The 23,295-nt window shown below is 43.7% G+C and overlaps 1 long non-coding RNA gene across 1 annotated transcript in view; it reads right to left on the reverse strand.

The window, feature by feature from the left end:
• LOC308245636 overlaps positions 1–11,010 on the reverse strand; it is a 121,412-nt gene extending 110,402 nt beyond the window's left edge. Inside the window, exons 1-2 of the long non-coding RNA XR_013960305.1 lie at positions 10,517–11,010; positions 8,483–9,586 (exon numbers count right to left, since the gene is read on the reverse strand). This is a non-coding gene — a long non-coding RNA (uncharacterized lncRNA). The remainder of the gene's footprint in view (positions 1–8,482; positions 9,587–10,516) is intronic.
• Between the last annotated feature and the right edge of the window lie 12,285 nt (positions 11,011–23,295).

Below are 23,295 nucleotides of genomic sequence, written 5' to 3' on the forward strand. Positions count from 1 at the left end.
CAGGGCACATGCCTGGGTTGCAGGCTTGATCCCCAGTAGAGGGGTGGGCAGGATGCAGCAATCAATGACACTCTCTCATCACATTGATATTTCTGTATCTCTCTCCCTCTCCCTTCCTCTCTTAATCAATAAAAAATACTAAAAATGGGAGGAGGGGATCACACAAAAGCCTCCCTCCCTCTGCTGCCCATGGGCCATGCCCAGCACTCGTCATATAGACTGCCAACCCTACCTTCAAACTGTGAAGTCTAAAGAAGTCACAACAGTTTCACAGATTTAGTTACAAAGATTATGTCACAGATATTTCAGTCAAGAAATGACTGCATATCACGTGTCATTCTTCTCAAAGAAATAAACAGCTCAAAATCCAAGGCTGTATCCATGAAATACAGTTTAAAATCAGTAATATGGATGCTAGATCTACTCTAAGATTTAAAGTTCAACCATTTTATAAAAGCAGTTAGAAAACAGAATTTTAAGATAAAATTAAAACTAGTAGATATAAAAAGCAGTGAGATCTCCTGGCCTCAGCCCAGCTTTGTGGCCTGTGCTACACAAACGATTTGTTTCCTAATCCATAAAACACACCCAGTAATAGGGATCGCATGTACCTTCCAGGAATTTGATTTAAACTAACAATCTTAAAACAATCTTAAAAAGTAAGCACTGGTTGAATCCTACTCATGACTTTGAAAGGCATCTGATTTAAGTCAAATAACAGCATCTGGTGATATTCTCAAGTATTCAGCAGAAATGGAAAGAAAAACTCATTAATTTATTTTCTAACAAAGAAGCCTGTGCTATTAACTAGCCTAGTCTTAATACACAGAGTTTTAGAACATTTAAAAACTTTAAAAGCTTTCATTTTTACCTTCCCATTGCCTACTCCTCACCCATTTATTTTTTATTTCCCTTTTCTCAGATAAGATAACAAGCTTCACTTCAACTCACCTCAAACCTGCCCAGTTGACTCTGGGCACCTGGGAGGCAACTGTAATCTGGACCACTTCCAGAGCACCACCTGTGAGAATGTCTTAGAATCTCCATGAACCTCTGAGTGCCCTCCCCCCATACCCTCTGAATAAGAACAGTGTGGCTTTAAGATGCCTCTTGGTATCTCTGCCTCCTTCATTTAGAAACTGCAGAGCCTCCACTGTTCCCCAAAGACCTCAAAATAGGGGATGGCTGTGCCCTGACTTACTCTTCATCCCCCTGACGGGCATCTCCTTCCTGCAACCATGACCCTTCTATGAGGCAGTTATCTTCAGAGGACACCCAGATTAATACTACGAGAGTCAACTGTGGACCCAAACCAAGAGAACTAGGACCAGAACTATGTCCCGTAAAAGCCACTTTATTTAGTGAGCCCACAATTATGTAATGTGCCCCCATCATACCATGTAGCTGTGTATTAAAAGGTACATTAGATTTGATACTACATTTAGGTTTAAGGAGCAGCAAATAGTTTCGTCATTTAATAACATCAGAAATATTTCAATATATTTTAACTAGAGAATCTACTTACTATTGGGTAAGTATACCTAATCTGAGTTTTAAGAGACCCAAAGTTTTTGCAAAGTTTTCGAGAATTCTCAAAAACTCTCAAAATAAAAATTAACCCATTTCAAATGTTTAAAACTCAGTTTGCCAGACAGCCATCTTTAAATGCCATAACGTTGCAGAAATCAAAGAATAGATGCTGCAACTTGAAAAGGCGGGGAAACAAGCACAGAATCACAAAACTTTAGATTATTTAATCCACTGGTCCTCAAAATGCAGTGCTCTGTCCCACAACAGCAGCATCCCCTGGGACCTTGTGAGCAATGCAGATTATTAGGCCCACCCTACTCTGACTGAGTCAGAAACTCTGGGGTGGGGCCCAGCAATCTGGGTGTTAACAAGCCCTCAGTGATTCAAATGCACACTAGCGTTTGAGAACCACTGATCCAATCCAACCTCTCCACTGAAGAGAAAGATATGAAGCCGGTTACTTCCTTCAATTCTTATACTGCTAGTGACCAAATCATGAGAGACAGTTCTCAATAAACTTTCAAAATGGTTCTTAAATTATACACCTGAATCCAAGTTGCCCAATAGAGTCTTCTAGGCCAAACAGATCGAGATCTACACTGCAGTGTGAATTCTTGTATCACTGCTACACAGGTTAGGCAAAATATAAAATATAAAAGTTTATCATATGTAATTTACATTTAATTTCTAAAAAGAGACTTCATATTACTGACCTCGCCACAAAAGCAACAACTCAAATCTCATAGGCCTTATTTGTTTGGTTGCCTGGGTTAACTGTGTTGCTGATAGCAGTAGTTGGTATTGTCTTTTTATGGTTGTGTTTTGGTTCAGTTTTGAAGGCAACAGCAGTCATTTATGGATCATATGGTTGATGGTTTGTTTTTGGTTTGTGGACTTCTCCTCCCAACAAAAAAGTTCACACCAAAGGTGTTAGAAGAGCAATCAAAAGGAACTAAAAGGCCAGAAATTGCTAAAAGAGAACGTAAAAGAGTTATCAATCATAAAGGACTAAGAGGCCAGAAACTGCTAAAAGAGAAAGTAACACACACACCCCCGAAACAGAAAACGTCACATTTTACCTTGGAATACACAGTATGATTTTTTTAAACAACAGATTTATATTTTATGTTTTACTTACTCTAGTATAAAGTTAGTTTTCATTTGTGGCACCTAGTGGCAGAATGGTAAGAAGGTAGCCTGTGAACTAGGAACAAGGACAGGCCTGTGAGCCAGCCACACAGAGTACCACCAGTATGTAAGCCTGATGCACAGCACGGAGAGAAGGCTGTGTGCACATCACCTTCCACATGCTCTACACCACATATTGCATCTACCGCATGAAATGGAATCTACAATTTTCAGCTTTAAGGTTCTCGTTCTAAACAGATGTTTGATGTATCTCATACCTTTTTATATAAATATTTCAAAGTCTAGTGTTGGTTATCTGCACAACTAAACATCTGTTTCCATTTACGCTTCAAATATTCTCTTTGAGAAGTTTAAAACTTGGGTGTTAGGATTACCACAGGCTGAGATTTAGAGGTTTAAGAAGTGTTTCCAGTCCTGTTTCTCACATAAAGCTGTTTACCCAATGACATGCCATAAAAGATATTTCAGTCCTCTTTTCAGACTCCATTAGCATATATTACTACCTTGGATTTTACAAAACAAACTTTCTAACTAACGTAGTTCAATGCCTGGTTTTATTTTTCTGAAGAATAATCATGGTTGAATGAACAAGGCAACAGAAACAACTATTCAACTTGATTTACACTTCCAACTCTCTACGACCTGAGCACCAAATCTTCTTGTAACCTTATTTTTCAATCCATCATCAAATAAAGGTAACAATGCTTGATACTTAATCGTACAAGAAAGAAATCAGCCACTGAGTTAACAGTAATTCCCCTGGAGAGATTGCATTCCTTGGAAGAACTGTAAATTCAGTGTAGTTACTGGTCTTCGGCCTCCTCTTCAGCTCCACAATATACCCCTGGAAAGCTAAATTAGAGGGGTTAAATTATTTGAACATTCATTCCTTCAACAAATATTTATGAGCACTCACAATGTGTCAGGTACTATACAAGGCACTGGGGGATACAATGGCCAGCAAGACAAATAAAATGCCTGCTCTTAACAATTCATCTTAGAGAAATATACTGGTTAGCTCACGGGACTTCCATTTAGTTTTATACACCAAGGGCTCAAATCCATTTTATTTATAAATAATTACTCATAATCACTTTACTCTGCTCCTAAAAAAAGGGAGACCAGTCAACTACATGAAAGGCTCACAGAACACACAGACAATTGTTCTATAATATGAAGGCCTCAAAAATATCATCCAGTAACAGCTTACAACAGGGAAGCATAGTGTTGAGCCCTAAAAAATGATTCAAGATTTTAATACCTTAGCCTAAATGTTTACCTGTCAAATACTCTATAATTGCACTGTTCAATAGAGTAGCTAACTAGACACTTGTGGCTAGTTATATTTAAGTTGATTAGAAATTCAGTACCTGTGTTAACACTAGCCAAACTTAAAAATGCTCAATCACCTCAAGTGGCTAGTGACTATCACTTCTAAGTCATTAAAAATATATCATTGTAATCATTCTTCTATCATCTCAGAAAGTGCTACGGGACAGTGCTGCTCTGCAAATACCTCTGATAATACTAAATCTGAAAGTTACAGTGTAATAAGATGTGATGAAGAACCTGTACTCGGCTATGACACATAAAAGTATGTCCTTCGGCGATGGAGTACCATTTCTTTCTTCCTAAATAAATTGAAAGGTGATCATGTTGAGCATCTCTCCCAGTGTACACAAGTAACCAAGAAAAGTCGTGCTGGCCAATTGGTCAACTGAGAGCAAAATTAAGAAACAAGTGAAAAATTTATTACATTTTGCCCCGTTCCTTCCTATTCCTTTTATAAGAACGTGTTGGTAGTATTTTGTATTCTCTGTACATGGATGTGCTTTAGCCCAGTACATAGCAGCAGAGCTGGTGAGGACAGTTAAGAATGAAGATGGGTGACACTAATAATGCAACTCAAAGTCAATCTGGGCCGGTGCAATCAACTTAAGTGCCTACTAGGTAAATAATCACCATTCCCACCTTTCATGAGCTCAATTTAGTAGGGGTGCCAAACTTGTAAACAAAAACAATATGATACATAGTGATACACACAGTGCGGCATGTGTGTACCAGACATAGGGGTGACACAGAGAGGGCATTTATAAAGTGTTTTCTGAGAAGAAACCGGAGGAAATTTCCTGAAGGAGGTACGCTGCGGAAGAGAAACCTAGGCAGGGCTGTGCAAAGGAACCACAGTGGTTTGGCAATGCTGGAGAAAAGTGTCCTTGGTGGTTAACAGGGAAGGGGATGAGAATGAGAGAAGGACGTGGGGCTGGGGAGCTATTTCCATGCCAGACCTCAACATGACACTACTTAGGATTAGGTCAAGCTTGCCTTGGTCGGTCTGTCAACTCTCCTCAGCAAAACTTGCAAGCAACATGAAAACCAATCCCTAAAACTTGGCAAGTACTATGCCTATGTCTACCATACAGCTAACAATATTAGATGGCAGTCATTTGTAGGAACACCAAGACTTTTTTTTTGGTGACACAGTACCATTTAGTAATACATATTTAATACAAAAACATTTTAACTGTAACCGTTTTCAGGAAACCTGTGTTTCTTGTGGGTTTATTTGGAATATCCTTGGAAAACATAGCAATGAACACATTTTCAAAACAAATGGATTATCCCCAGAGCTAAATATTCCCACCGAGTTTATCTGACCAGGAGACAAATGAAAGAAATCCAAGGGAGAATGGGGCTAGAGAAGTTATGCTTCTATAGTCCAGACCAAAGTAGTCGTTTTCCTCCAAAATTTTCATGGCAGAACTTATGCTACTCTGTACACTGCCTTGTACTTTCGGCTACCGCCAGCATGTGACCACCAAAACGACATCATGCCCAGCAATCTACTACAGGGCTTCTGTGGCTTTGTGTAAATCCTTGGAAAATATCTGCATCTTCTGGACTCTTCCCTTCACTTTACACGTGTGTTCCATTCTCAAAAAAAACAACTCCCATGGAATGTGTTTTCTTCAAGTTCACTGGGATACCCTCATTCTTCTCTTCACAAGAAACTCCTGGAAATATTGCTAGCCTATAGGCCTTTCTTGATTCACGAGTGATTCTCCTCGCTTTAGTAACAAGCAAAACTTTCCAGATAAAAGTACCTAATATGTAAATACATGTATGTAAACTCGCTGGCCCGTAGGCAAACATATAACCAGTCCTCGTCACACAAACATGTGGCCCGTAAGTAAAGGTATACTTTCCAATGCAGCATATGTAATAGTTGAGTATGGGTTCTGAAGTCAGCCTACCTGGGTACTAACTATTCAAGGATCATCACTGACCAATTTTAACCTCCGGAGCTCCAGTTTCCCCAACTGTAAAATGGGCAAACAATGTTTCATCAAGTATGTCTATCCATGTCTGCGTAGATACAACGCCAGCACTTAGTGACCCCACGTAGTGACTGATCAAAAAAGGTTAGCTACTTTAGCTATCTTTACCATTTCATTCCTAAAGATGGGTCGTTTCACAACTATTCCCTCACAAGCTGTTCTCTATCACCCCTCACTCTACATCGAAGCACTCAGGGAGGGGTTTTTAAATACATGGTGTCCAAGCTCTACTTGAATCTGGGTTCAATTGGTCCTGAATTGGGTAGAGCATCATCATTTTTTCTAAACCTCTCTAGATGCTTATACTGTGCAGCAGGATTAAGGACAAATTATAGGTAGGTATCTACGTGCCCAGAAACACACACGCCGGTAAAATCTGTAGATTTCTGACCTGACCAAATCAGCGCGCAGGCTGGCCCCGCAACCCGGATGGGTTGCTGTGACGACGAACTCGGAATTTACACCCACGTCCGAATACGGCCCACGGAGGATCCACTTCCACGACCTGACCCCCCGCACGATCCGGACCTGTCAGGGCACACGCCCCCTCGCCCCTTTCCCCGCAGCCCCCCACGGCCGCCTGGCCCCGGGACCGCTGCGTCACTGCGCCCTCCCCTCCCGCGCCCCAGCCCCCTCCCGCCCACGGCACGTGACTTGACACGCGCCAGCTGCACGCGGGCTCCATCAAAACAAAAACAGAGGCGGCCGGGCGGCGGCGGGGGCGCGCGGGGGTGGAGGGGAACAGGCGCGTCCCCGCCGCCACTGCCGCGCCTCCGTCACCTCGGGCGCCGCCGGCCGCGCGCCCCGGCAGACCCGAGGCCGGAGGGCAGAGGGCGCCACCCTGTTTACAGCCCTCGCTCGGGGCGGGGACCCCGCCCGGAAACGGTCTTCCCGGAGAGAACCTAGGAGTGCGCACCCACCGCTCGGAATAAAACCGTCGCCACGGCTCTGGGGTCGGGCCCGCGCGAGTCTGCCTTCCTCCTCAGCCCACCGCCTACGGCGGCTTCGTGTCAGCCCCGTCACGACTCTGCTGCGCACTTCACCCTCCTCCTCAGCGCCAGCGCTTCCGCAGACCCCTCACGTGGCCGCTCCTCCTTCCACCGCACTCCCCCGCGACCAGGGCTGCGGACCCTCGAGCACTTGGGGACCCCCAGCCAGCTCCCACCCCAGGGGACGCCGCCCCTTTCGGACCACCCAGCCCACCTCTCCAGCCCGGGGGTGGGGGCATGCCTACAAGCTGTCAGAAGCCTAGCTTCCCGCGTGACGAAGCTCACTCTCGCCCTTAAACATCCCCACTCACCCTTCAGCCTAGCTTCCAGCTGAATCCGATATTTAAACCGGGGGTGGGGGTGGGGGTAGGGGTAGGGAACATACTGAATTTTCTCCTTAATTCGCCAGAAAACAAGACGCAGCTCTGCCCATCCACTCGCCTTCAGACTTCCCTCGTCGTCCCACCCAGGGCAACTTACAAATAGAAGTGCCCCCCACACACCTGCTACTCCACCTGCCCGCGGGACACCTGAGACCCACCCAGCCCGCCTCCCGGGCCCGCGCCTGGGTGGGGCGGGAGCAATCCTGTCCCTTCCCTAAAGTAAGGGGGAGAAGGGCAGGCATCCCCTCGCCCCGCCCGGGAGCGCTGTCCCCCGGTCCCCCAGCTCCAAAGCAAACCTAGGCAGCCAACGTCCCTCCTGGCGAAAGGAGGGAGTAGCCAGAGGCCCGAGTGACAGGGGTGCGTTTCCCTTTGAGAACCCAGGCGCCGCGTCCTCTGTAAGCAACACCGTCCCCCCTTTCCTGCGCCGCCTTATTTCTGGTAGACACCAAAGGTGGGGTAGGTGGGGGGCACGAGCGAGTGCTCAGGGGGTTCGGATGTTGGTCTACGCAGAGTGAAGAGGTGGGATCTCGAAATGGAAACAGCCTCCCTCCCTCTCTCCCCTCCTCCCCCCTCTCCTCCCCCCTCTCCCCTCCTCCTCCTCCTCTGTTTACCTCAAGTTTGAATTTTATCTGCGCAACATTAGTTGGAATGCGGACATTGAAAAAAAAAAAAAAAAAAAAAAGCTCTCAACCCGGCAGCAGCTCCGGAGGAGCATGTGGCATCCAGGCTCCTCAAAGGGGGGAAAAGTGATCTTAGCAACACAAACATGGCGAAATTGCCCCGCATTGCCAGTAACGCCAGGACCCCTACCTTCCTGCACCCGGCTTCCGAACACCCAGGCCGTGACCTGCGGCCCCTCCCGGGGACAGGCATGGGGCCCCCGGGGAGTCCGAGGGTGGGAGCTCCGGGACGTGCGAAAGAGGAAATAACAGTCCACAGTGTAAATGTTTCTGCTGGACCATCGGACCCATCCGCGTCGCCAGCAGCGAGGGGACGCCTCGTTTCCTCCCGAGGAGAGGTCTAAACCGAGAACCAAATGCCCATCCCAAAGTCCTGCCGGTGGGGCCGGCTCTCCCCGCCTTCCAGAACTTACCTTGGGGCTGAACACCAGCGGCTGCTTAAATCCCTTTCTCTTTCCTTCCTCCAGAGCGAGACGCGGGGGGGAAACGATGCGCATGTAGTATTTGTAGAGCATATTCTTCTACAATTTCCCTTTGATCATCACGGGGAGCGATGGAGGCTCCGGGGACAGGTGCAGGGCTGGCCCAGGCTGCCGGCTGAAAGTTGTTCTCTCTGCGGTGGGCGTCGGGGTCTGCGGGCCGGGGCTGAGGACCCGGTCTCCCAGCCTCCCGCCTTCCCCCGGCGTCGCCCCCTTCTCCTTGCCCGCTGCTGCTGCGTGCGGCTTGGCTGCAGGGGAGGTGGCGTAGTTTCTCTTCCTCCCACCTCTTCTCGCTCACTTGTTTTCGTAGCCGTGGGCTCCCCTAATGCTTTCCTCTCCACGGTGTTGTTTCATTATATCATGTCCATCATGTGACACCGGAGAGGCTTCTCTATGGAAACTTAAAGGGGCTCCCACGTGACTGCAGCAGCAGCAGCAACAACAGCAGCAGGACTGGCTGCCGCGGGCTCGGCACTCGCACCACCACCCACCGCGAGCCCCTCGCAGCGTCCTGGAGGGGCTCCTGGCGCTGCCGAAGCCCAGATAAGGGAGCCACAGCATCCGGGAGCTGTGGCGTCTGTGTGCGCAAGCAGCCTTTGCTCATTACATAGAAAACCGAACAGAAGGAGCGTCCTTAAATCCTTCCCTACAGTCACAAAACCCACGCTCTGTGAAAATGACATTTCGTGGCTCCCACTTTATTTTCCCCCAAGAGTAATGAGTTCTCCATCAGGTCTGATTAAATTTTACCAGATCAAAAAGAAAAACCGGATCTGTACCTCTGCGAGTTCAGCCAGCTCTTGGGTAGAACAGAAATGACAGAACAATAATAACAGAAATAGAATCGGGCATTTGATACATAATTACCATCACCACCAGCTTTAAAGCTTTCTGGAATTACATTCCTCCGGTAACTGTGGATGATGCTTGCAGGAGACAAAATGCGATGCAGTTTTCTTCCCGCAGCTATATTAGGGCTTTGTTGCTGACAACAGTGAAAACTTGTTTGTGTCAGGAAGTGAGGCACGAAGATACGACCTGGAAGGTATAGACAAAACCAAAGTGGCAGTTTCTGTATTACTTTCTGACCACATTCTTTGAAATGGCGAGAAGTAGCTGGTCTGCTGTCAAATGCATAGAGTGGGAAATAAAATTATCAGGGAAACACGTTTTTCCCTTAATCATACGTTACATGCTAGACACTAGAAATTATAGGGGTGTGTGTGTGTGTGTGTGTGTGTGTGTGTGTTAGAGACAGAGGGAGAGGCATGAACATTTCAATATTTTGAACCAATAATTTTGTCATCATTTCCAACATTTAATAACCACTATGAAAGACTTAAAGTCCAGTGATATGTGGATACTGTAACATCAGTTTTGAGTGCCTTTGATATTACTGAATCACAACCCCTTTATGGACTGATGACTTAAATCCCAAATATCTGCCTTAAAGTTTGTGTGGACCATGGAGATTTCACCCCGTAAATCTAAGCTAAATAGGCATTTCTATGTTTCAGTTCATGCTTTTCCATTTATAAGGAAAACGCCCTGTTTGGATTGGCAGAATTATTAAAAACTTCACATACAACTAAGAGTGGGGTGTAATATCACCCTTTCTTTTGGCTTTGCCTCAATTAACTATCTCTTTCCACCTCATCAGCCATGATGAATGAGCTCCCAGACATCCCTTCTAATAATTCCATAGTATGTCCCCCAATTTTTACCTTCTTATCCAATGCGTAATTCTTCCATCCCTCTCTTCTTTTCTTCCCTTGCCTCCCAATTCAGCCCCCATGCTGCCAGGGTACTTAGCTCAGGCCTCCCCAAATACTCCCTCCCAGTCCTCCTTACCCTGCAGCTCCCTCCCATCCCAGCCCCCCCCCCAACCTCTCCCAACCCCCCCCCCAACCTCTCCCAACCCCCCCTCTTCCAGCTCGGTCTCCTTTCTCAGCAACTCTACCTCCTTACCTCTCTTTGACCTCCTTTATTCTCCTTCACAGCCTGGCCTTTGACTTCTTGGCCTCTTCTTCCCCTTCTTTGCCTGCAAAGCCCTGCCCCTACTGGGGTCTCCTTCACACCCCGGTCTCTCTGGTCCCATCCTTTCTGCCGCCAAACCCCAGCATTCCTCAACAGCTCGGCCTGGTCGGCTTTAGCCACATTTTGTGTCGGTGCCCCTGGGCTGGGAAAAGAGTGCGTGGTGCAAAGTGGGGGCAAGAACCCCCTCGGCGGTGGCTCCCCGCCTCGCCCCCCTTCGCCCCTCCTGAGCCCGGGTTGCGGCGCTTCCTGGGCGGATGGTTGGGACTTGCTGCAGCAGCTGCGGTTCTGCTGTGTCATGCAAGAAGAGGGCGGCCGGCGCTGGAGGGGGAGGAGGGGAGGAACCTGATCTCTCCGGTAGCGAAGGGCTGGAGGCTAACACCGAGCTCCCCCGAGCCTCCCTGGAGCAGGGAGGGCTCCGCTACCTCGGGGGGCCCTCCCCGCGGGCAGATGGTAAGTGGGGCGGCGCAGGTGGTCGCCTTGGGAAGGGAGCGCGTAGGGGCGTTAGGTGGGGAGGTGGGGAAAACGAGGAGTCACCCGGGCCAAACTGAAGGAGCCCTGTGTCCAGCTGAAAGGGACCTCCTAGCTCTAGGCCATAATAAGGCTGACCAGAAAAAACGCAGCAATAATTACCATTCGAGTAACGGCCCGCAGTTGACTCAGGCTACAGAGGAGTTGTGGATCCCCAACCACGGACAGGGCTAGAGGCAATCATTCAGGGTGTGAGAGCCATCAGCCATCAGCACTGGTTCTTTAGGGTAGAGCTGAGTAGTAAGAGTCAACATGAACCATATTCCTGCAGCCTGGCTGAGCTTTATGAGCTGACCTGTTTAAAAGTAGGGAATGGAATGGACACCTGCCCAACCTCACTTTAGCCACGAAAATAATAATGCTCTTGGCCAGTGGCCTCAGACAAACAGCCACTGGAGCAATTAAACAATCAATAGGAAGAACAGCTTCGTTCCCCTCACCACCCTCCTTCAAACAGAGTAATTTATCCTGCTGAAAGGAAAAGAAGACTGTGCGTTTATATTCCCTCCCTCCATCCCCATCAGCCTCCGCCCAATACAAGCTGCCCACCCCGCTATTCACGCGCTGACCATGATTCATGTTGGATGAGGGGACTGCCTTCACCTCTGAAGTTTCACCTCCGCTGCCCTTTATTTACCATAGGGGATTCAGAAACAGAACTGAGAGCAGTGAATGTAGGGACAGGCTGGGCACACAGGAACATTATTTCTTTTACCTGAGTGCAGTTCTCAGGGAAACCTTTTATTATTATTATTATTATTATTATTATTATTATTCCTTTCCATTTCACTCCTGGAAATTTTAAAGTGTTTTCTGAAACGTCTTGTATTTTTAATGTCAGTCATATGTTTAGAAAAGTAAGGGGTTGGTGGGATTCACAGAAAGACTAATGACTGTCTCCCAAGCACATGCTGTTGCTAGGGAACTCGGGCTCATCCTGCTTTCCAATCACTAGCGCGTTCTGTGGAAGTCACATTTCTCAGGGTGTTATTAAAATGAATGGCGTTTGGTTAAAAGTGTTCCTGCCTGTGTTGTAGCATCCTGCCTTATTATCGATGGCCCCACACCCACGTATCTTGTTTTCCTAATTTGATTTCTGTATTTGCGTCACTGCCAGGGACAGCAGACTAGACCAGTCAGGTTCACTTCCTGTTTCTCAGAACTGGTTTATATTTGGTCTCGTAGCACTAGCTGGTAAAACATTATCAAACTGATCCTCTTGGAAAGAAATCCGTGCTTTCCGTGAAAACAAATTAGTCCAATTAAATACTAATTTGCATGGAACATGTCATCATTTGAGGAATAAAGTAGACTGCCCGTTGCCATTTGAGGAATCCATTCTTGAAATGTAAAGCTTAGGAAAACCCATCATCTTTATTTCCTTTTACCCAGAATCTTCATTCCTCAGCATTAGAAGTAAAACAAACTCAAGTAGAGAGTAGATTTAAGGATGATATTTCCAAAATGAAGCCCAAAAAATACACATTGAAGCTGGAGAAATCATTTAGGCCAAATAAGGCACAGAACTGAGTAGAATCCAGGCCCCAGGAGCACAGGGTTAGCACTGGGGCGCTCAGAGAACACGGTGTGATCACAAGGCTACACTACAAATAGGAGCCCATCACTTTGTGGACTATTTGTCTTTTACCAATCCCCTATCAGTGGTCGGCAAACTGAGGCTCGCGAGCCGCGGTTTGCCGCTCTGTTGACTAATAAGTTTGCCGACCACTGACTTAGACTCTGGATTCCAATAATTACAGGCTGTTGTTATTCCTTGTGATTAAGACCCTATCCAGTGGTCGGCAAACTCATTAGTCAACAGAGCGGCAAACCGCGGTTCGGGGGCGGCAGTTTGCTGACCACTGCCTATGTCCCTTGCTTGTTGCCACAGTTCCTTCCTCTGTATAACAAGGGTATCACAAAGGCAATATCATAAAGATAAGCACTATGTAAACAGTTTGGTGGGTTCTGGTGTAGGTAATTTGTTTAGATGGAAAATGTAAGATGTATTTGGCATTGAGGAAAGGTCAGGTGACTGAAAGTTAGGAAATTTGCTCCCATTTCTATAGACCAGATGACTTTGGGCGAGCCAGTCCAGGCCTTTCTTCTCCTGTCAGTTTCCTCATGGAAGCTTAACAACAGGCTGGACTCAAAGATGTCTAAGTTTCCTTCCATTTACAAAATTCTGTGATTATATGGAATTTAAATTTTAGCTGGATTTTGCAGTGTTAAATTTTGACACTGAAACTTTAATATGTATCCATAGTGACCTTGGAGGAAAGTGTAATGGGAAATGAGTTGCTGTTGATACATCATTTTTTAGTGTCCGTTTTCAGACAATAAAATGAAATCAATCTTACTCTCAATGTACTTACTCTGCTTGTGTAGCGATGTTGTAGAAGCAACAGAAAGGATATAAAATTGCATGGAAAGGGCGTTAAGTCATGTTAGATTTAGTTAACCCAAAATACTTTGATGAGCAAAACAGTGGAATGATGAAGAAGGGCTACACAAGAAATAATCAACTGAATCCTCATGGAGCTAATATCTATTTACCTATATTTTAATTACTGATAGGCAAAAATACACCTAGCACAGATTTTTGAAATTTTCAGATTCAAGATATTAAGAATTGGCATGAAGAAATGTGAGACTTGTGCCAGAGAGAAAAAACCAGACTTTGAAACCCCACTCTGCCACTTGATTTATTCATTATTGAGTGCCTGGTCTGTGTCAGGTACTGTGCTAGACACTGGGAATACGAAAACAAATAAGATAGTCTGCTTCAAAGGAACTTACAGTATAATGAGGAGACAGATAAGTACACAATTGATCACACAACAGTGAGACAACAAGAGAGCTCAGAGGGGGACCCAACCACGGCTGGCCATAGTCAAGGTCCCTAACCATAGAAGATGAAGAGGAGTTCTGAAAGGTAAGTAGAAGTAATCCAGACAAGCGGGCAAGTTAAAGAGAAATGTATTCCAGGTTTTTGTTGTTGTTGTTGTTTTTTAAAAAAAAGTACTCTGTGTGAAGTCCTGGAGGTGAAAAGGTTACCCAGAGAGTTGGGAGGGAAGGACAGTGCCCAGGAAAGTAGTAGATTCTCAGTTAATACATTGTGTGGATGCATGGCAGGAGTTCTGAAGGATACACATTGAAAGATCAGTAAGGTCTTGTATGTTTTCCTGAGAAGTTTCAATTCATCCTATTGCTGATGGAGAACCACTGATGAATTTTAAGGAGTATGTCCATTTTAGAAAGATCGTTATAATTTGGAGAATTTATTAATGTAACACTGTAAACAAAGAGACTAGTTAGGACATTAACATTATAGGAAGCAAATGATGGACATCTAAACTAAGGCAGCAAGAATGGGAATGGAGAGAGAAGAAGGATTCAAGACATATTTAGGAAAATAGAATCAACTGAATTTTATTATTGCTTTTATCTGCAGGATTAGGAATAGAAGGAAATTTATGACTTAGGTAAATGGGAGGATAGTGGTACCCTTTGCCAAAATGGAGACTTCAGGAGGAAACATAGGTTTAGGAGGGAAGGTAATAAGTTTAATTTGAAACATGTTGAGTTTGAAGTGTCTGTGGAATATCAAAATGAAGCTTTCTATTACATAAATGAACAGGGAAAAATAGAACTCAGGAGAGAGATCTATGCTGGAATCATCAGAATGTGATAATGTGATGGTTTATGAAAGTAGATGACATACCCAACAGAAAAGGTATAGCATGAGAAGAGGAGAGGAACTACTCTGGAACCTTATGGAAATGCCAACATTTAAAAGGTGAGAAAACAAGCATACAAAGGAAGAACATCCAGAGAGGTAGCAGGACCAGGAACAAGTAGTTTCAGAGAAGCCAAGGGAGAATTGGCAACAGTATTAAATGCTAGAGAAAGGTCAAGAAAAATGAGGACTGAAAGTCCTGGGACTTAGTAACAAGGAGGTCATTGTTGTGTTTGGCAAGAAGGAGTTTATTGGGGTAGTAACCAGATTGCAGTGGATTGAGGAGTAGAGGAGTTATATAGAGGAAGTTCTTCTGGATAAGGAGGACTGAAGGGCAAGTACAAGGGGGAAATAAAGGTATTGGGAAGAGAGTAAAGTCATGGTCTGTTAAGGCTGCATAGGAAAAGAAGGAAATAATACAGCAATACCAAACTTTTTATTCTGTGAAGCCCTCCAAATTAAATGGCATCACCATCCACCAATTGCTCAAGTTGAAAAACACATGTACATGATTCTTCTCTTTTCCTCAGTCGTCACATCCAATCCATGAGGAATTCAGCACAACCCTACCTCCAAAACACTTTCACAATCTATCTGTTTTTATCTCTACTGCTACCACCCAAATATAAGAACCATCTTCTGGGCTTCTGTAATAGCGTTTTAATTGGTCTTCTTGCTTCCACTCTTGCTCCTACACTCCCCAACACAGCCAGAGTTGTATAAAGCATAAAACATAAATAAGATCTTATTTCTTCTCTTTTTACAATCCCTCCGTGTCTTCTGATTGCACTTGGAATAAATTCCAGACTCCTTTGCTGGCCTACAAAACCCTATGTGGCATTCCCAGACTACCTCTTCAGTCTCTTCTCCTACCACTGTCCCCCCACTCCAATCACACTGGCCTTTTTGATACTCCTCAATCACATTGGATTTGCTCTTGTTTTAAAGGACTCACCGCAGATATTTCCTTTTTCCTGGAATAGTCTTTTGATCATTCCAATCTCTGTTTAAATGTCCCCTCCTCAAAGAGGCCTGTCCTGACTGCCCTTACTAAAGTATCCTTTTCTGTCTACCTTCCCAACTATCCCATATATTTTTTTTCAGAGTAGTAAAACTTTATTACTATTTGTTTCTATTATTTAAACCCTAAGAGGATTTCTGGCACATATTAGGCACTTAAAAATGTTCATTGGATGTTTGTAGAAGGAAAAAAGAGGAGAAATTGATTATTAGAAATTAGAGGCACCAAGCATCAGAGCCTGGTGTGGTTGAGGGATGGCCAGTGATGATGGACTACTAGGCTTTTAAGATTCCAGGAGTAGGAGAGTTACTAGCTGTGTGACATTGGGCATTCATATTCTCTGAGGTTCACGTTGTGATTAATAATAATATGTAAATCACAGGGCTATTAGAAAAATTAAATAGTACAGCTATAGGTATAAGGCAGTCTTGTCACGCTATTATCAGGAAATCAGGACTTCTGCAAAGCAATTTATAACCTCTACACATGAACACTTCATGTAAACTCCCCTATAATGGAGTTAACATTTGATGATTATTTTTTATTAGGGAAAAATGGCTAAGTTGTGACTTTAAAAAAATATTAGGATGCCTGAAAGAACCTGAATATTATATTATTTAAGAAGAAACCAAAACACTCCTACAAATTTATAAGAAAAGCAGCGAAAACCCTGGGAGATCGGGCAAAGAGTTTGACAGATTATAGTTAAAGAAATACAAATTGATTTTTAAATATGTAAAAAAGCTCACCCTTTCTCATAACAACAGATATACAAATTACAATGCAATGAGATGTGTATTTTACATATCAGGTTGGCACAAATAAAAAAGTTCAGTAGCTCCCTGGCCAGTGTTGCTCGGTGGTTAGACCATCGGCCTACACACTGAAGAGTCGTGGGTTCGATTCCCAGTCAAGGGTACATACCTGAGTTGTAGGTTTTCTTCTTGGGGCTCTGGGCATATGCAGGAGGCAACCAATTGATGTGTCTCTCTCACATCGATGTTTCTCTCCCTCCCTCGGTCCCTTCTACTCTCTCTGAAAAGCAATAGAAAAAAATATTCTCAGGTGAGAATTAACAACAAAAAAAGTTTAATAGCATACTTTGTTTGCCAGGCTGGGAAGAGGGTGAACATTGTCAGTAGGAGTGAAACCTCTGTGGAGGGCAACCTAACAGTATTTATCAAAATTTTAAATGTACAAGCCTTTGACCTGGCAACTCCACTTTTATATATTTATCCAATAGATACATTCACACATCTATTGAATGATGACTTTTCTAGGGTCTTCACTGACGCTTTATTTACGCTAAAGTCGGAAAACAACCTACATATCCATCAGTAGAGATGTGGTTAAATAAATTATGGTACAGTTATATATACTAGGTGTACCAGTTAATAATGCGGATTTTGTAATCAAAGAAAACATGATAATTTCAAGAGAAACATTAAAAGTGCTTTATTCAAAGTAATGTCCATCGCTAGCTACACACTTCTCCATCTTTCAGGTAACTTGTGGATACCGTCCCAATAGAACTTTTCTTGTTTTGAGGCAAACCATTCAGAGACCCTATTTTCCTCTTCTTCATACGTTTTGAAGTGCTGCTCAGAAAGTGTGTGTGCCATCGATAGGAACAAGTGGTAATCTGAAGGAGCAAGGTCTGATTAATACAGTGGGTGGGTTAATACTTCCCAGGCAAGATCTTTTAACATGTCTTTAACTGGTTTTGAAGTGTGTGATGGTGCGTCATCATGAAGCAAACTTACTTTGTCGTGTCTTCTGGCACATTCTGGTCGTTTCACGATCAAAGTGTGGTTCAAATTGATTATTTGTTGTCAGTAGCGATCAGTATTAACAGTTTTACTTGGTTTTAGAAGCTCATAATACACCACACCTTCCTGATCCCACCAAACACAGAGCATTGTCTTCTTTCTGAAGGGATTTTGCCTTGCAGTTGATGTTGATGGTTGACCTGGATCAACCCATGATTTTGTGCATTTGGGATTCTCAAAATAAATCCACTTTTCATCGCCAGTCACAATTCGATGCAAAAAAGACTTTCTTTCAATCCATTGAAGCAACATTTTACTGATGACTTTTCGGTTTTCCATTTGTCTTTCGTTCAGTTGATGTGGCACCCATTTTCCTTCCTTTAAAATCTTTCCCATTGCTTGTAAATGATCAGAAATTGTTTGCTGAGCAACATTTAATCTTTTTGCAAGTTGTTTTTGAGTTTGACACACATCTTCATCCAATAATGCTTGTAATTGGTCTTCAAACCTTTTTGGTCGACCTGGACGTTGTCTTTCACATCGAAATCATCACTTTTAAAGCATTTAAACCAGCATTCACAAGTATCTTGAGATGGAGCATGTTTATCATAAGCTTCCCCAAGTATTCAGCAGCACTTTTCTTCAAAATAAAGTAATGAATAAAACTTCCCGCAAATGCTCTTTTTTTGGCACAAAATTTGACATTTTTGAGTGTAAAAATATCTATGATGTTAACACCTTCAGAAAATTTGACATATGAAGTTGTGAAGCTTGTTGTCAATACAACAAAATAGCATACATACCAAATCGCATCTATATCAACCTATGTGTAACTCCATCTATCAAAAAAATCCACATTATTAACCGGTACACCTAGTAAGTGAAAGGTAGGCAACTGTTTAAAAATTGTGAAGTGCTTTAGTGTACTGACCTGAAAAGATCTTCATGATACATTGCTACATTAAAAAAAAAAAAGATGAAGAACAACATGTATTTTGCTAGCATTGCATTTCTTTTTAAAGACTATTAACTTTTTTTTTTTTTTTTTTTTTTTTTGGTCTGAGAAACATCTGTGAGAAGAGAAAATAGAGCAGGGCAAGAGCAGATGTGGGGAGACCAGCTGAGAAGGTATTTCAGCAACTCAAGTCAGAGATGATGGTTTCCCGGACTAGGGTGGTGGCATGTACAGGAAGAGAACTGATCCGTGTTAAGAGTTATTTTTAGAGGAGAAACCAAGATGGCGACATAGGTAAACACCTAAACTGCTGCCTCACACAACAATATCAAAACTACAACTAAAAGACAAAACGGACACCATCCGGAACCACAGGAAAGCTGGCTCAGTGGAAATTCTACAACTAGAAGGAAAGAGGACAGCACATTGAGAGTCAGAGGAGCTGCAAAAGGCTGAGGTACGGACACGCGCGAGCGGAGAGGATGGGCGGCTGAGTGCACGGGCAGCTGAGTGTGTGGCTGGCTTTCTAAAGTGGGAGGGAGACGGACGCTTCTGACTGCGCTGAACTCCAGTCCCGGGCGAGACCCTGGGAAACCAGACTCATTCGGGAGGAATCTGGACTGTCAGGAAAAGAGAAAGCACACTGAGACTCAGGGGAGCTGCGAAAGGCAGAGGTCTGGAGGCGCGCACACGCGCAGCGAGGACTGACTGCTGAGTGTATGAGCAGCTGAGTGCGCGGCTGGCTTTCTAAAGTGGAAGGGAGATGGAAGCTCCTGACTACGCTGAACTCCAGTTCCGGGCGAGTTTCTGGGAATCCAGACTCATTCGGGGAGAAACTGGACTGTCTGGCAGCGGGCGAAACTCGAGGGCGGCTTTCTCTCAGAGATGCTTGCAGAGATTACCGAGGGACACTGAGACCCAGGGGACTCATAGGGCAGGGCTGACGGGAAGCCAAGGCTGCCTGCTCCACCCTGAGACTCCGCCCTATCCAAGCGGAGCACAGAGGCTTTTGCAATTTTGCAAGTCTTGTCTCATAAGGGTGTCTCCAGCACAGAAGGTCTCCCATCGTAGACACAGCTGATCCTCACAGCCAATTGGCCTGGAGGTCAATTCCTCCCAGTGATACCAACAACAATCAAGACTTAACTACAACAAGGCTGTGCACACAGTCCACAAAGGGGTGCACCAAAAGTGTCCACCTCAGGTAACTGGGGAGGCTGAGCCACTGGGCCCTATAGGACACCTACCACACAAAGCTACTCTACCAACTCAGGGAAGCAGTGAAAATGCGGAGACAAAGAAACAGATCACAAATGAAAGAAATGGAGGAAAGCAAATGACTGGATATAGAGTTCAAAACCACGGTTATAAGGTTTTTCAAGAATTTCCTAGAAAAAGATGATAAATTTAGTGAGACCCTTGAGGATATGAAAAAGGACTAACTAGAAATTAAATATACACTGACTGAAATAAAAAATATTATACAGAGACCTAATAGCAGACTAGAGGACCACAAAAATCAAGTCAAAGATTTGAAATACAAAGAAGCAAAAAACACTCAACCGGAAAAGCAAAAAGAAAAAAGAATCCAAAAAGTTGAAGATAGTGTAAGGAGCCTCTGGGACAACCTCAAGCGTACCAACATCAGAATTATGGGAGTGCCAGAAGAAGAGAGAGAGCAAGATACTGAAAACCTATTTGAAGAAATAATGACTGAAAACTTCCCCCACCTGGTGAAAGAAATAGACTTACAAGTCCAGGAAGTGCACAGAACCCCAAACAAAAGGAATCCAAAGAGGACCACACCAAGACACATCATAATTAAAATGCCAAGAGCAAAAGACAAAGAATATTAAAAGCAGCAATAGAAAAACAGTTAGTTACCTATAAGGGAGCACCCATATGATTGTCAGCTGATTTCTCACCAGAAACTATGTAGGCCAGATGGGAGTGGCAAGAAATATTCAAAGTGATGAATAGCAAGAACCTACAACCAAGATTACTCTACCCAGCAAAGCTATCATTCAGAATTGAAGGTCAGATAAAGAGCTTCACAGATAAGAAAAAGCTAAAGGAGTCCATCACCACCAAACCAGTATTATATGAAATGCTGAAAGGTATTCTTTAAGAAGAGGAAGAAGAAGAAAAAGGTAAAGATAAAAATTATAAACAACAAATACATGTCTATCAACAAGTGAATCTAAAAATCAAGTAAATAAAAAATCTGATGAACAGAATAAACTGGTGAATATAATAGAATCAGGGGCATAGAAGAGGAGTGGACTGACAATTCTTGGGGGGGAAGGGGGGTGGGGGGTGCGGGAAAAGACTGGACAAAAATCATACACCTATGGATGAGGACAGTGGGGGGGTAGGTAAGGGCAGAGGGTGGGGTGGGAACCGGGTGGAGGGGAGCTATGGGGGGAAAAAAGAGGAACAATTGTAATAATCTGAACAATAAAGATTTATTAAATTAATAAAAAAAGTTATTTTTAAAAACTTGACCATTTAAATGGAGAGGGAGGTAGTGTCATGGTTGACTTGAGAATTTCTCCAAGATCAGATGCATGAGTACAGGTGTCAATCACCAAGATGGAGAATCCTGAGACAATAACAGAATTCCCAGGATGACTCTTCTAAGATCTGTCAGTGAAGAGCCTAAAAGAGTCATCCTTCAATTCATGTGTGAATATATCTATTGGATAAATATATAAAAGTAGAGCCCTAACTGGTTTGGCTCAGTGGATAGAGCATCAGCCTGCAGACTGAAGGGTCCCAGGTTCGATTCCGGTCAGGGCATGTACCTTGATTGCGGGCACATCCCCAGTAGGGGGTGTGCAGGAGGCAGCTAATCGATGTTTCTCTCTCATCGATGTTTCTACCTCTCTATCCTTCTCCCTTCCTTTATGTAAAAAATCAATAAAATATATATATTTTTAAAAAGTAGAATTGTAAGGTCAAAGACTTTGTATGTTTAAAAATGTGATACATGCTGCCAGATTGCCCTGCACAGAGTTTGTACCAACTTTCACTCTTATTGACAATGTTCACTCTCTTCCCAGCCTGGCAAACAGAAAGTGGTGATGTCTACTGCAGACTTGTGATTTAGGCCTTAAGTCAGAAGAGCTGCTAGAACTGGGTTTATAAATTTGGGAGAAGATTGCTTAAAGAGGGAAGATAGAATCAAAAGAATAGCAGGCTCGGGACTAAGCTCTGCTCATTTAGGGATTGGATAAAAGGAAAGAGCTGGCAATGGGGACTGAGAATCAGAAATCAGAAAAATATAACCAGGAAATTACGGGGCCAAAGAAACCAAGAGAAGAATACGTTAAAGAGGATGTTGCCAAAATGTCCAAGAAGGTCATTATAACTTGTTTCTCTCATAAACCCTGAGTTCCTTGAGAGTTGGAATTATTTTATTTATTTTTGTATCTTTGGGGCTTGCCCTGTGTCTCACACATAATAAATAATCACTAAAATTTCATTAAATTTGAAAGAGAGACAATGACACAGAGAGACAGACAGACAGAGATACAGAAAGATAGTAGAATGTACCTTTGGACCTCAAAAAATAAATAAGACATATTCCCTTGAACTTTGCTGCAAACCAAACCTGATCTCAGAAAAGCACGGAGGTTCTGCTCCCTGATTTTATTCTGTGCCAACATATTGATTGAGCTTTCACAGGCCATATTGTTGTGTTGTTAAATGCCTCCCAAAAACATTTTGATAAGTCGCTTTCCCCTGGGTCTGGTCATTCTGAGTCATTTTTGTCTTTATTTAGGTTCTGAGTGATGACAAAAAGAGCAATTTGCTTTTTCTCATCTATCTGACTCTATCCTACCACCTTGAATCAGTTGATGGAGCCTGGGGAATCCATTTTGGTGCCACTACAGTTCTGTAATAACTGTAACCCCTCATCAGGATGCCCAGCCCTAACTTCCCATCAAAGGAAAGGATGATTCTTGGCAGGAAGAGATGTATCACCTCTTAGAGAAACCACCAGCTTCTCAATCTGTTACTGTTTCTGTAGAGAGGAGCTATTAGGAGAAAATGGACAGGACACCAAAGGAGAAAAGGTTTTTCCTTTGTCTGGAACATGGAAACCTGCATAGCCACAGAGATGTCATGACCTTTTGGTGTAATGTCCTTGAATTTGAAACTAAAATAATAGATGTCGTTTAAACAATATTGAACATGTTATGACATCCTATATTAAGTAGTTAGAGCAAGGGTTAGCAAAAGTTTTCTGGAAAGGGCCAGATGGGAAATTTCTTGGGCATTGTGGGTCATACAGTCGCTGCCCCAGCTACTCAACTCTGCCACTGTAGTGTGAAAGCAGTCACAGACAAGGAGTAAATGAATGAGCATGGCTGTGTTCCAACTTAACTTTATTTATGGGCACTGAGACTTGCATTTTATGTATCTTTCACATCTCTGAAATATTAGTCTTCTTTTGATCTTTTTTAGCTACTACAAATTTGAAAATCATTCTTAGCTCCTAGGCCATACAAAAATATGGGGTGGGTTGGATTTGGCCCATGGACAGTAGTTTGGCCACTTCTGATTAGGAAACATAAAGATCATGTCATGAGAAAGATGTTCAGAATCGGACTTGTGAAGAAAATAATCTGTTCAGATACAGGGATTGGCAAAAGTAGGTTTACAGTTGTGAGCATGCGAAACACAGAGTTAATA

Source organism: Plecotus auritus (genome assembly GCF_963455305.1).
Source record: "Plecotus auritus genome assembly, chromosome: 4".
In the NCBI taxonomy this organism is placed as follows: domain Eukaryota; kingdom Metazoa; phylum Chordata; class Mammalia; order Chiroptera; family Vespertilionidae; genus Plecotus; species Plecotus auritus.